We start from the raw sequence: 12,618 nt of genomic DNA, 5'->3' as shown, positions 1-12,618 counted from the left end.
ACATAGAAACTGGCCCAAAAGTTGTTTGAGGGGGGGCTCTTTTCTGCATATCGCTGCCCCCTTAGGCATATAGAGGTGCCATTTTGTGGCACATTCGGCCCATTTCACGTCTGGCCCAGTTCTTCTGATGGCCACTCCTCCCCTGATTGTCCCCATAGTGCATCGGCCGACCGGGAAAATGCCTGGTATGCCAGATTACAAATCCAGCCCTGCAGATACCTATTATCGGTCTGCACTTATATAGCTTTTATAGGCTACTACCTTTATGTGCAATTTGGAGCTTCAAAGTTTTGGTCACCATTTACTAGTATTGTATGGACCTGGAGAGCTGAGATATTCTTCTTCAAATCTTTGTATTCAGCAGAAGAAAGAAAGTACACATGCACATCTGGGAGTAAATGATGAGATCATTTTTATTTTCGGGTGAACAATTCCTTTAACACACTTCAATATATATATACAAATATATAATTTATATAATATTATAATTATTTATTAATATTCTAATATTTATATGATTATAGCCTTTTTTAATGTATCATATTGTTACTATTATAATATTAATGTGATATATTTATAAAAAAAAATCTTAAGTAAACTTTACAGTTTAACATTTAAATCGTACATATAGTGGTAGATAATAATGGTAGATATTTATTGGTGTTGCCAAACAGCGCGAAAACAATGTAATGACGTTTTGAAACGTGACACCAGATGCTATTCACCACAAGGAGGCGCTATTGCATCAGTTATAATTATTGGAAGATGAACACGTTGACCAGTCAAGAGAAGTATTTCAGACATAGATGTAAACTTCTGACGCCTGGAATGAAGAGATTAATGTTATCCCTCTATTGTGAAGGTGAGTGAATTGATTCTCGATCCTTGTTTGGTTGGTGTTGTTTTAGTGTTCATGTGATAGTGTCGTTACATTGTTATGGCAATGTCTTATTGTCTTACAACGGAAAAGCAACAGATGGACAACTCGCGTTTTAAAAGTTTTCATTAAGGATTGTATAGGTGCCATTACAGTTTAGTTTAGTATTGTAGAGTTACAGACAAAATCATATAAGAAAATATACAATTTAGTGTATAGATAATAGTTTTTGATAACTTTCTTGCAAGAGTTTCGGCATGAGCGGGAGATTATCCCAGTGCGTCAAATAGACCTTCACATAAACAGTACACATAGTGTATGCTAAAATACCATAATTCTTATAGTTATATAGTAAAACTGTGGTAATTTTGTGGTATCGCTACTGTCATCAAAAACATGCAGGTAAGGGTGCAACAACCCCCTTGGTGGGCCGCCGGTGCCCCCATTAATATAGCGCCCCATGCATTGCATGGCCTCTGCATAAAGTATATTCACACGTACGTGGCTAAAGGCTCCCCGGGATAAAAGGCACATTTGATATAATTTTCTCCCAAAAAATTAAATAGCAACAAAAATGAACAAAAGTTTGTCTAAAGTTTGATTTTGAAGTAATTTGATTTTTTTTTTTTTTTTTTTTTTGCATATTTATGTAGCTAATTAGAGTCCCTGAAATGATCACATTTTATTTTGAGACAAAATACTAATTTGGTATTTTCAGTTCTGTTCAAGGCGATTAAATGAAAACCGTCCAATATGAAAGGATATTATTTTGGGTAAAAGCCCCCTGTTGCAGGGGCTAAAGGCCCCCATTAAACACTTTGTTTAAGATTTGTTATAAAAAAAATAAATGTACTCACATTAACAGATCCAAACACAATTGGATATTAATTTGTTTATAGATTACTAGAGATGTTATAAAATGCCAAATCTGATTTAAATGAAAAAGAAATGATGCACCCTTTATTTAGTTATTTTGAATTATCATCATCTAAATGTACTCAAAAAAGCATCTTGCAGTCTCAAAAATATTTGCATAATTTGACCAATTATGCCCTAGAACTATTTTACACATCTAAAATACCAAAAATTATATATTTTATATATATATATATATATATATATATATATATATATATATATATATATGTCTTAAGATGGTAATTTATATCTTCAGCTTTAGTGTCAATATGAAAAATACATTTAAGACTCCCAAACATTACTTTTACAAATAGAAAAGATTAGAATAGGAGAACAGGGAGCTCTGCAACAGATGTCATGGCCCCCATAAAGCCCCCCACTGAATATTTACTCAGTCTGTGATTACATGAAGAGACAGAAGCAATTGAGACAGCATAAATAGATAGAAGAACTGTGGCGAATTCTCCAAGACGCATGGAACATCCTATCTGCCAACAACCAAGAAAAACTGTGTCCAGGTGTCCCTAGCAGAACTGGTGCTGTTTTAAAGGCAAAGGTCGTCACACCAAATTTTATTTAGCTTTTTTTTGAATGTTTACTGGACTTTGTATTATGTTAATTGATAAATGAAAATTTTATATTAAGGCATTCTTTTTGAAGACATCCTCACTATGCAATATTTTTCACAAGTGCCTAAAACCTTTGCAAATTAAACTATACTTATAAAATAGTAAAAAAATAAATAATTATTTGTGATTTCTGAAAGTCTCAAAGAACTGTTTGAATGTGCTGCTTCTCTGTTGTCAAGGAAAATGTGGTTTAAAAACATTTGGGCGAAAACTTCCATTTTAATTGAGGCCCATCCAAAAGTAATTTCCTGGCTATGACCTTGATTTGACCCCAAAGTCAAAAGAAATAAAAAAATATATATATTATTTAAAATGAAAAGTATATATAGATGGTAGTATTGTACTGTCTTAAATTTATGCTGAAAACAGTGAACTACTGTGTTACAGCAATGAGGAAAAAAACAAACAATAACTTCAGAAGTAAATGCCCGGATGATTTAGGGGAAACTGTTCTTGCTTAAGGAATAATTTAACCAAAAATCTCTCATCATTTACTAACCCTCATGTCATCCCAGATGTATGACTTTCTTTCTTCTGCTGAATACAAATGTAGATTTTAAGAAGAATATTCCAGCTCTTTAGTTACATACAATGAAACTGAATGGTGACCAAAACTCTGAAGCTCAAAAAGCACAGAAAGGCAGCATATATACTATATCCTATATAATCCATATATTTTGTGTGCGTGTACTTTTGGGGAGAAAGGTGGATATGGTTTTGTGAGATTCACCCATTTATATATATTTAATCTTTGTATTGCTATTTGCCATAGGATCACTTTGGCTGCTATTGGATTGAGCTGGCTGGTAATTGGAACTACTATTGTTGGATTATTAATGTTGGATTAACATTATTAAGTATGTTTATTTAGCCATTTTCCTCATTGTAAAGGTTGGCTGGTCCCCGCAATGTAGGTGAGTTCTGGTTTTACTATCTTTGAGAAGACATTTGGATCCAACAATATAGGCAACATCTGACCCACACATACACTACCTGTCAAACGTTTTGAAACGCTTAAAAAAAAGGAGGTATCTGTGTTGCCAACCGCACCTCCCCGATTGACATTGTCATTCTGGCAAACAATGGATGTTATGCTATGGTGAGTCATGTTGACAATATTCAAAGTGTTGATGTGTGAGTCTGTATCAGGTGTCTTAAAGTCAGTTCCATTCCTCTCAGGTGGGTCAAGTTCATGGAGGGTTAATGGGGGTCATCCAGAGCTCAATGGTGCGATCCTGTCCCCATGTGTGGTTTGAGAGATCAGAGGTGAAAGATCGCCATGCAGTTGCCAAAAGGTGACAAAGAGTTTAAACAGCTTGTGTGAATGTATGTTTATGTGTGTTCATTAGCCCGATGTACAGTGCGTGTTCAGTTGTTTTCTTTCATTGGAAAGCCTCACTATTGCTGTTTCTGCAGGTTAAAAGACCATATTGCTGATACAACCAAGCTGCCAATCTTGATCTTCCCAGAGGGTAAAGATTATGTGATTGTGTCCTAAGTCTGTAGAAATGCATTATTTACTGTCTGTTGGTATAGATATGATATAACAGCTGATGTTTATTTTCATTCTTTAAAAAAAATACAGTATAAATGTTAATAAAGTGCAAACTTACGCAATGTAAAGGGATCCACCTTTTTCCTGGGGGTTTCTGGTGATCCTTTCACAAATTATCAGTATCAAATATAGTTGTAAACGGTGTGCGAAATATTTTGTTATTAGGTCACAAACAAATACATACAGAGGTAGTCAAAAACCACATTGCATTTGAGGTTTAAATTGGTATCCTGATGCGTCCTGGACGGCAGCAAAACACCACCTCTCACCAGTTAATCACCCGGCGAACAGTTTAAACTTATGTGCAGATTTAGAAGGAAATAAGTAACCGTCCAATTGAAAAATTTGAAAAAGCGATTACATACCCAAGGATGCAGGGTGACAAGTACAAGCACACACATGCTAAGTACATGCCAATTGTTAAACCTAGTCCCAAATTCCTTACGGTCTGTGTTTGTGTTAATTTTAGGTACTTGCATTAATAATACATCAGTCATGATGTTCAGAAAGGGAAGCTTTGAAATGGGTGGGACAATATACCCAGTAGCACTCAAGGTATTGAGTGTCAAGAATGCAGTAAAAAATGTTTTATTACAACAGCATTAGGGTTACCCTCTGAAAGAGTTAAACATCTCATTTACTCCTATCTCTCAGTATGACCTCAGTTTGGAGATGCCTTCTGGAACAGTGCCAAGTTTAAAATGGTGAGCTACCTCCTCAGAATGATGACCAGCTGGGCCATTGTGTGCAACATGTGGTACCTCCCACCTATGACTCAACAGGTTAGCAGAAACATGAATTAGAATGCAGTATTTTTTTAGTTATCAAAAGGAGTTTTGATATTTGCATAATAATAAGTGTTTCAACATTTGAAAGGATTTCATAAATGCCTACTTAAAATAATTTCTAGATAAATTTACTATAAATCACATGCATTTATGCACTTATGTAGGGACCTGTGCTCATTTAATCTAGTAATCTGTATTTATTACTATACTTTTTGGATTCTATCATATACTGTATTCAGTGGCTGTAATTAAGTGGTGTACATGATAAATTAAATGTCAATGAATTGTCAAAGAAAGTAGAATGAGCTGGGTTCCCACGGTCATGTAAAACCTGGAAATATTAGTGTGGAGCGGAGGGGGGCGGGGCCGGGTCGGAATATCGCGCGCCAGGTCCCCAATCGGCCTGATGAGGCGCGTGAGGGATAAAGGCGGCCGGTGACGATCGAGAGAGAGAGAATTACGGCGTGTGTATGTGCGTGTGTGCGCGTGTGCGCGTGCGTGCGCGCGTGCGTGCGTGCGTGGACAAGCCGGTTCTCACCTCCTCCTTGCCCATCCTTTAACTGTGTTACAATTAGGTAATTTTAAAACAGTGTTTTCCAGGCCTGGAAAATCAATGGAAATTAATACAGTCTCAAATGTCATGGACATTTTTACGGTGACTGATACTTTTTCTCTGGTGTAAAATATTTAATTGTTTATATATTGCTCTTTTGAATAGCTTGTGTAGAGAGAAACGTTCTTGAAAGCCATAATGATGTTTTGAGTCAGTTCTTTTCAGTGAATTAGTTGAAACAGTTCACAAATGGGTTTAAATGGTTTCATTAGTGAATCGGTCTGAATCAAAATGATTTTGAATATGTTTCCTGTAATCAAAAATGTCTGAAAAGTCATAGAAATTCACTGGTCAAGAAGGGTTGCACCCGGTTTTCATTATAAGCTAGCTAGTTGGATAGTTCTGCTTAGCTTTTGTCTTGTTCAGAAGCTTACATTGTTTCATTTTAGAAGTTACAACTATTTACCCATTCACACACTTTCACAAACCTATTTATTATTTAATCTGACTCTCAGTTTGCTTTAATAGGATGGGGAGGATGCGGTTCATTTAGCTAACAGTGAAATCAGCCATAGCACATCAGGGAGGACTGGTGGACTTGTCCTGGTAAGAACACACACGTACCTACACAGATATTGCAAGTTTTCAAATTACAACTAAATGTAAAATTAATGATTAATTACTATTTATAATACTCAGAAATAATTTTTAGAATCCATTGAATGTGTAGAATGTATACAGGCAGTATATATTTGGTGGACAATATGTTTTTCAATGGCTAATATCTAGAGAGCAAGATATAATCTCAAAATGGGCAAATACAGGACAATACATTTGGCTTGGTCAATATATTGGTCCATAACATTTTTACAATAGATTATTGTTGTGTTGCAGGGATGGAGGACTGAAGCGAGCCAAGGTGAATGACTCATTTAAAGAGGAGCAGCAGAAGATGTACAGCAGTATGATTGTTGGTTCGGATTGCACCGAGACCTCTGTGGGTCCTGCATAGATTTTAGCTCACAATATTTATGAACTTGATTTGAACGTGAGAAACACTTCAAGGTCAGCAATCGGACACAATCACTCATCTTGCACCAACACAGTCATGATGCTGTGTGATTCTTCACCTTTTGATATAGTGGGCTCTTTTTTTAAACCGGAAAATGTACTTTTTCTCTAGATCCCAAACTTGATTTTGTCTTTTGGGATATTTTGTATTTCTATTGAGTGCATCCCTAAATCTATAATAATACTGTGAAAACAATTCAAGATTGTGGTGATATATAGTTTCATTACTCTTTCGTAGAAAAATCTTTTGCCAGGTTTTTTGTTCTTGTATGTTGTTGGGTGCTAGTATGTTTTGTTTTTCCCACTATAAGGCATGGTTATATCCTATTATATTCCTGTTACACAATTTCTTAAAGACTGCTTCAGATAAGGCTCTTCAAGAATGTGAGCTGCACACTGTTAATAGTATAGTTCACCCAGAATGAAGATTATGCCACCATTAACTCACTTTCAAGTTGTTCCAAACCGTAACGACTTTCTTTCTTCCATGGAACACAGGAGGGGATGTTAGGCAGAATGACAATCTCAGTCACTGTTCAGTTGCATTGCATCTGTTTTCCATTCAATAAAGGTGAATGGGGACTGAGACTGCCGTTTCACTTAACATCTCAATCTGTGTTCCATGGAAGAAACAATAAGTAAATAAAGACAGAATTTACATTTTGGGGTGAACTATCCCTATAAGGACTTCCTGCTTTTCTCAGGTCAGTTGACTGTTCTTGTGTTGACACTAGAGGTCACAATTACCAAACTAAAGAAAATCTTATCCACGTCAGGCTAAGTCAGACACTGTCATGATAGCCTTTTCTCAATAATAAAAAAAAATTAAATTAAATATGAATTTTTATCTTTGGTTTTTACATACATAATTAATGTAAATATCATATTTAGAAAGATCTGTAATTCGGTAATTCATCAAATCATTCCTAATCACAAAGTATGAGCCAAATCTGTGACAGTGTAACAACCACGTAAAATATACATATTGTAGCTATCAAGCCTTTATCAAAAGAATTACATTAAGCATGTGAGCACTTTTCAGCCCTCTATGAAAGGGCAAATCTGTCTCCCATCTGTCAATTAGTGATGGGTAATGCACAAAGCACCATTAAGTTCTTGATTGCACAAGCACTAGCTCATTTTACTTAGAGCTCCATTGGAACATCCACCATTATAAACTCATAAGGCACTAACATTTTGCTGCAGAAACTTGACAGAAACTCTCATAGTTTCCATGTATCGGAAGAGGAGAGGGTGCAGCCATGGTAAATTCAAACATCAGAGTGTGAGCAATATGTGCTTACTGTGATGGCAGTTTAATAAAGAAAGCATAGAGTGTGAAATAGAACATAGTTATTCTCTGGCACAGAGGGCTGGAGCAGGCTCAGATCACTCTCTCTCTCTCTCTCTACAGCACATCTCCAGACAATCCTCCACCCCTGTGAAAGGCAACACTGGGCTTTAATAACAGTCTTGCAACTTAAATTGCTTGAACAGAAATGTTTGTTCTCCCTTAACAGGATTGTAAATTATTAATCGGATCTGAAGCCGATTTTATAACCTGATTGTTGAGGTGGGATTCTCTACGAGCAGTGCTCTTGCACACCATTTACTATGATGTATGTGTCTGCACATCTTTATATCCAATTTAATGTGATTCGGATAGATTTCAAAGCGACATCATAAAAACCATGGAAGTGACCCCAGCAGAGGCTTGAACGCAGACTCTGTATGATCGCCGGCCATGTCTCTGTATTTTGATTAGATTTCCCCTGATTTCTGTTTTTACCTATGTGATCTATACAAATGAAATGCCAGTACACTCAGAAAATATGAATAAATCGCTAAATTAGATCATTTTGCAGGAGAATGTAGTTCAAGCGAGACATCATTTTAAATCACAGTTTGCCTGGAATTGAGTGGTTTACCTCATCAGAAGGGTAAATGACCCTGCCTCTGCCGAGGACCTACCATTAGTTAGAGCAAAATGTTTTTTAAATACATTGTTCTACAATTCTTTCTGAGACTCGAGTGGACCTCCTACACTAATGCATGAGATCTTGAGGTACAATATGTCTCTTAGGAAAAAATCAATAGAGGAACACTGGGAGAAGAGTCTCTAAAGACTCTCTTTTCTCTAAAAGCTCGGCACCTCGGGAGGAGTTTTAGTGCTCGAAAAGCTCAAACGCAACCCTATTAAATTTAGTCAGGTTTTAGTATAATGGTTTGATAAATAAAACGTTACTCATGGTTGGGAAGAGTTGCTTATCTATTATGGTTACTTGCTCTGTTTAGATTTTAATTGAATCATTTACTATATTTAGACAATCAAATTACCTTAAACTCTGGTTTTAATCCTGAGGTGCGCATTTGTTTATATTAGTGTCAATAAATGTCCTTTTAATAAGCTTTAGTATTAAATGTTTCTCATTTTCTAAAATGATGTTTACATCTCTTTTTTGTTGATGTGAATGGAGCAGAATACTCCACAACCGATGCTTCTTTGCTTGTTTCCGAGACAGACCTGACTGTAAAAATGGATTACAAAGAATGGATGCGGTCCAAATGAAAGGGCTGATGCGGTGTCTGCGGAAAGGAAAAATAATACAACAAAAGAAGTGTGCTCAGCTTTTGTCGTGGTGCTTAGACATGTCCTCTCCAGGACCATAGCTGGAACCGTAGGATGTGCATTACATTTACATTTATGCATTTGGCAGACACTTTTATCCAAAGCAACTTACAGAGCCCTTATTACAGGCACAATCCCCCTAGAGCAACCTGGAGTTAAGTGCCTTGCTCAAGGACACAATGGTGGTGACTGTGGGGTTTGAACCAGTGTCCTTCAGATTACCAGTTATGTGCTTAGACCACTACACCACCACCACTCTCAAGAAGGGTAAATTACCCTGTGCATGATGCTTTAACATGGTACATGTTAAAGCATCTCTTGAATCTCTGAAGTTCAAAACATAAGTGTTTAAATGTGATATTTAATCTTGAATTTGGATTGTAAAGATTTCATGTGGAATTATTGTGCTTTAGTTCATAGGAGTTTTTTCCCCATTGTTCTTCAACAGGTGGGTTAATATACAGTTGATCAGTCCAACAGATTTCAAAATACTAATAGTGTTTCTTCAGTCTTTACTGTATTGGCAGGGTGGAGGAAGAGAAATCACAGGGCCACCTCATTTGCAATTCTATCGTATTAACATACCTTAATGAAACAAGCTATAATTGAACCACATTGATTTTTTCCCCCCTTTTTGATTGAGCTAAAATTGAGTTGGAACTTCTTTGAGCCGAGGGTTGATTGATCTGTGGTGAGATTCAAGAGTATTTAGTTTGAAAAATAATTATGTTCTTATAATCAGCTGAAGTTGTGATACATCAAACCCCATAAGTTCTTTAATTATGTGTCATGGACCATGTTTCAAAGCAACAAAACAGACACATACAAAAACATAAATTTTAGATTTGGACTAAATTGCACATGGGTAAGGGTGAAATATTTATTTGGATTAGTTTTAATATTATATGCCTTTACTGTTATTATACTGAGAATTGATTATTGATTTAGCTTTCAAAGAAACGGGACATTTTGAAAGTGTTTGAAATGATTTAGCACAATATAAGATCATAAATAGTTGCTTTCTGTGCGTATGCATGTTTCTCTTTTTATGGACAGAGTGGCAGAATTTCACCTTGAATTTGAGAGCTGTTACGGTTCGCTGTTCCAGGGGTTCTACCCTTTACTGTGATTGCTTTTGTCTTTCAGGTCAGCTCTCATCTATCGCTGCAACTTTTCCAATTTATCAGGACTTGTTCTATGAAGACAAAAGCTACCGTCAGATGCCAGCGCAGGCAGATTGTACATAAAGCCGTCTAAGAAACAGCAACACAGCAACAGATTCGGCCTGGCGCACATTTTCATGCTTTGTAAGCAGTGGTTATTGCCACACCTCAAGCAGATTGTGTGAAACACACTGTGCAACTTCATCAAATGAATTATGAAATAATGGTTGTGGTCCATTAACAGAAAATTATCCTGCTTCATGATTAATTGCATTATACTTATGAAAGTGTGTTTTTGTACAAATCAAAGGTAGGAAATGATGGATGATGAAAGGCTGTGAACTAAATTGAAAGTGTACTCATCCGTTCTCTCCTCAAAACTAATGATGAATTGGCCATGTCACATTGAACAATACACATTGAGCTTTAAACATAATCCCCATTTGAAAGCAGGCACTGGCCGTGGCAGGTACTTCTGCTCTGTACACATTTTGAATCAAGTTTTACTGGAAAGCATGCAAAGTGTGATTATTGATGTGATTTTTCTTGATCTAATTTAAATTCCCATTTAAAAGAATACTCTGCATTCAATACAAGTAAACCTCAATCAACAGCATTTGTAGCATAATGTTGATTACCACAAAAAATGATTTAGACTCGTTCCTTAAAAAAACAAGTTTGCAGTTAGGCACTTCCAATGGAAATGCATGGGGCCAATCTTTAGAGGGTTTAAAGGCAGAAATGTAAAATGCACAAATTAATTGTTCTGTTAAAACGTTAAACCATATAAAGTTGTTTAAATCGTTGTTTTTACGGTCATTTCAGGGTTTAAGAGTTTACAGCATTACATTGTCATGGCAACGAAGTTGCAAAATTGGTTGCATATTATTTACTCACTTGAAACAGTAAGTATTTTAACTTCTATGGATTGTCTCTCTCTCTGTAATCCAGATTTTAATATTGAAATACATTTTTGTGGTAATCAACATTATGCCACAAATGCTGTAGATTGAGCTTAACTTGTATTGAACCCCAAATATTCTTTCAAAGTAAACAGAGTAGGACTTGTGAGTATTTTTATATGCATGATATATTATAAATCACAATAACAGAATGTCAACTAATTTTATTTCTGTATTAACACACACACCTAACCACCTTTTTAGTTGACCCCCATGCTTGTATAGGCTAAATTATTAAGTTATATTTCTTTTCAACCTCTGTATGGTAACAGAAAAATCTTTGTTTTAAAATTTACATTTTATGCTTAAAAATGTGTACACTTTGTCTAATTTTCTCCAAATCTGACTCTTTATATCAGTTTATAAAGGAATACAGGACATGCACATTCTGTTTGGTTTTTCCTTTTGCAAAGAAATTGTCTTATTGACAAAGTGCCAAAGTTACAGATGATCAAATCCATATTAAACTGGCATCTGGCTGGGCTCCAAGAAGCATTGTGTATTGTAAATAATATTGCCATCTGTGAGGTGCCGGCAGTTAGGGATTAAAAAAATTACATGATTGTATTTAATGTTGAGAAGATGAAAGACTTAGAAGCAAGCATAAAAGTTCTATCAGGAAGACTCGCAGAATTCAGTAAAGTTTTAGATGACATTTATTTGATGAATATAAAACAGGAATGTAATGTCTCTCTTTGGCGTAGGCCCCATCTGGTGGTCCGAAGTTCTTGTACTCTGAACAATCAGATCCTGCCAGAGATAGGAGGCAGGGGCGAGGAGCCTACCCCAGTGCAGGACGGGACTCAACTGGTGGTGGTTGGGTGGTGGAGGTTGCCGTGTTAGCACACTGAAACAGCAATGTGATAGATTGTGAGCAGACTTATAAAGCAATGTCTTACATGTGATTGGCTAGGAGTAACCTAGCTAATGGTGCGATGATGTACAACTGCTAGTCTTCCTGCTAGAACTACGCTGTGCTTACATTTTCCATTTGGCCACTTCTTTTTTATGCTGATTGGTCATTGGACCAATCCAGCGTGATTCTCAAACTTTGAACAACTATTCAATGTGCTATTCAACAATTGTCATAAAAATTTTGATAAAAGGCTTTCCAAGTTCATCATCTGCATTGAAAATCACCAGAAACCAGTGCAATGAAATAGTTCTCCAACAATGTAGTAATTTTTGACTGATATTTATTTACCATTTATCCACTAATGCAATAGTGTGTTTTTCCACATCACATCCAAACACAAAGGCCCTTGTTAAGTCACAGAGAGGAATAATGATGGTGGTCACACTATGGACTTCCTACCCCTGGCCCAATAGCAAGAAAGTTGCTGTGGTATTGAAATGCACTGCTTCAATTTAATTTTCTCCAAAAAGAGAGAGAGAAAAAAAGAAAACAGGTAGAAAATATCAGCTCAGTGAAGCAGCACACTACAAGTTCACACAGAAATGAATATTCTCTTT

General features: G+C 36.1%; 1 pseudogene; it reads left to right on the top strand.

The window, feature by feature from the left end:
- The first annotated feature begins 3,135 nt into the window (after window positions 1–3,135).
- On the top strand, window positions 3,136–6,547 carry LOC127624867 (glycerol-3-phosphate acyltransferase 3-like; annotated as a pseudogene).
- Window positions 6,548–12,618: the final 6,071 nt, after the last annotated feature.

This window comes from Xyrauchen texanus, chromosome 31 (assembly GCF_025860055.1).
Source record: "Xyrauchen texanus isolate HMW12.3.18 chromosome 31, RBS_HiC_50CHRs, whole genome shotgun sequence".
Lineage (NCBI taxonomy): Eukaryota > Metazoa > Chordata > Actinopteri > Cypriniformes > Catostomidae > Xyrauchen > Xyrauchen texanus.
The sequence above is the reverse complement of the archived record's forward strand: the minus strand, read 5'-3'. Positions and strand labels throughout refer to the sequence as shown.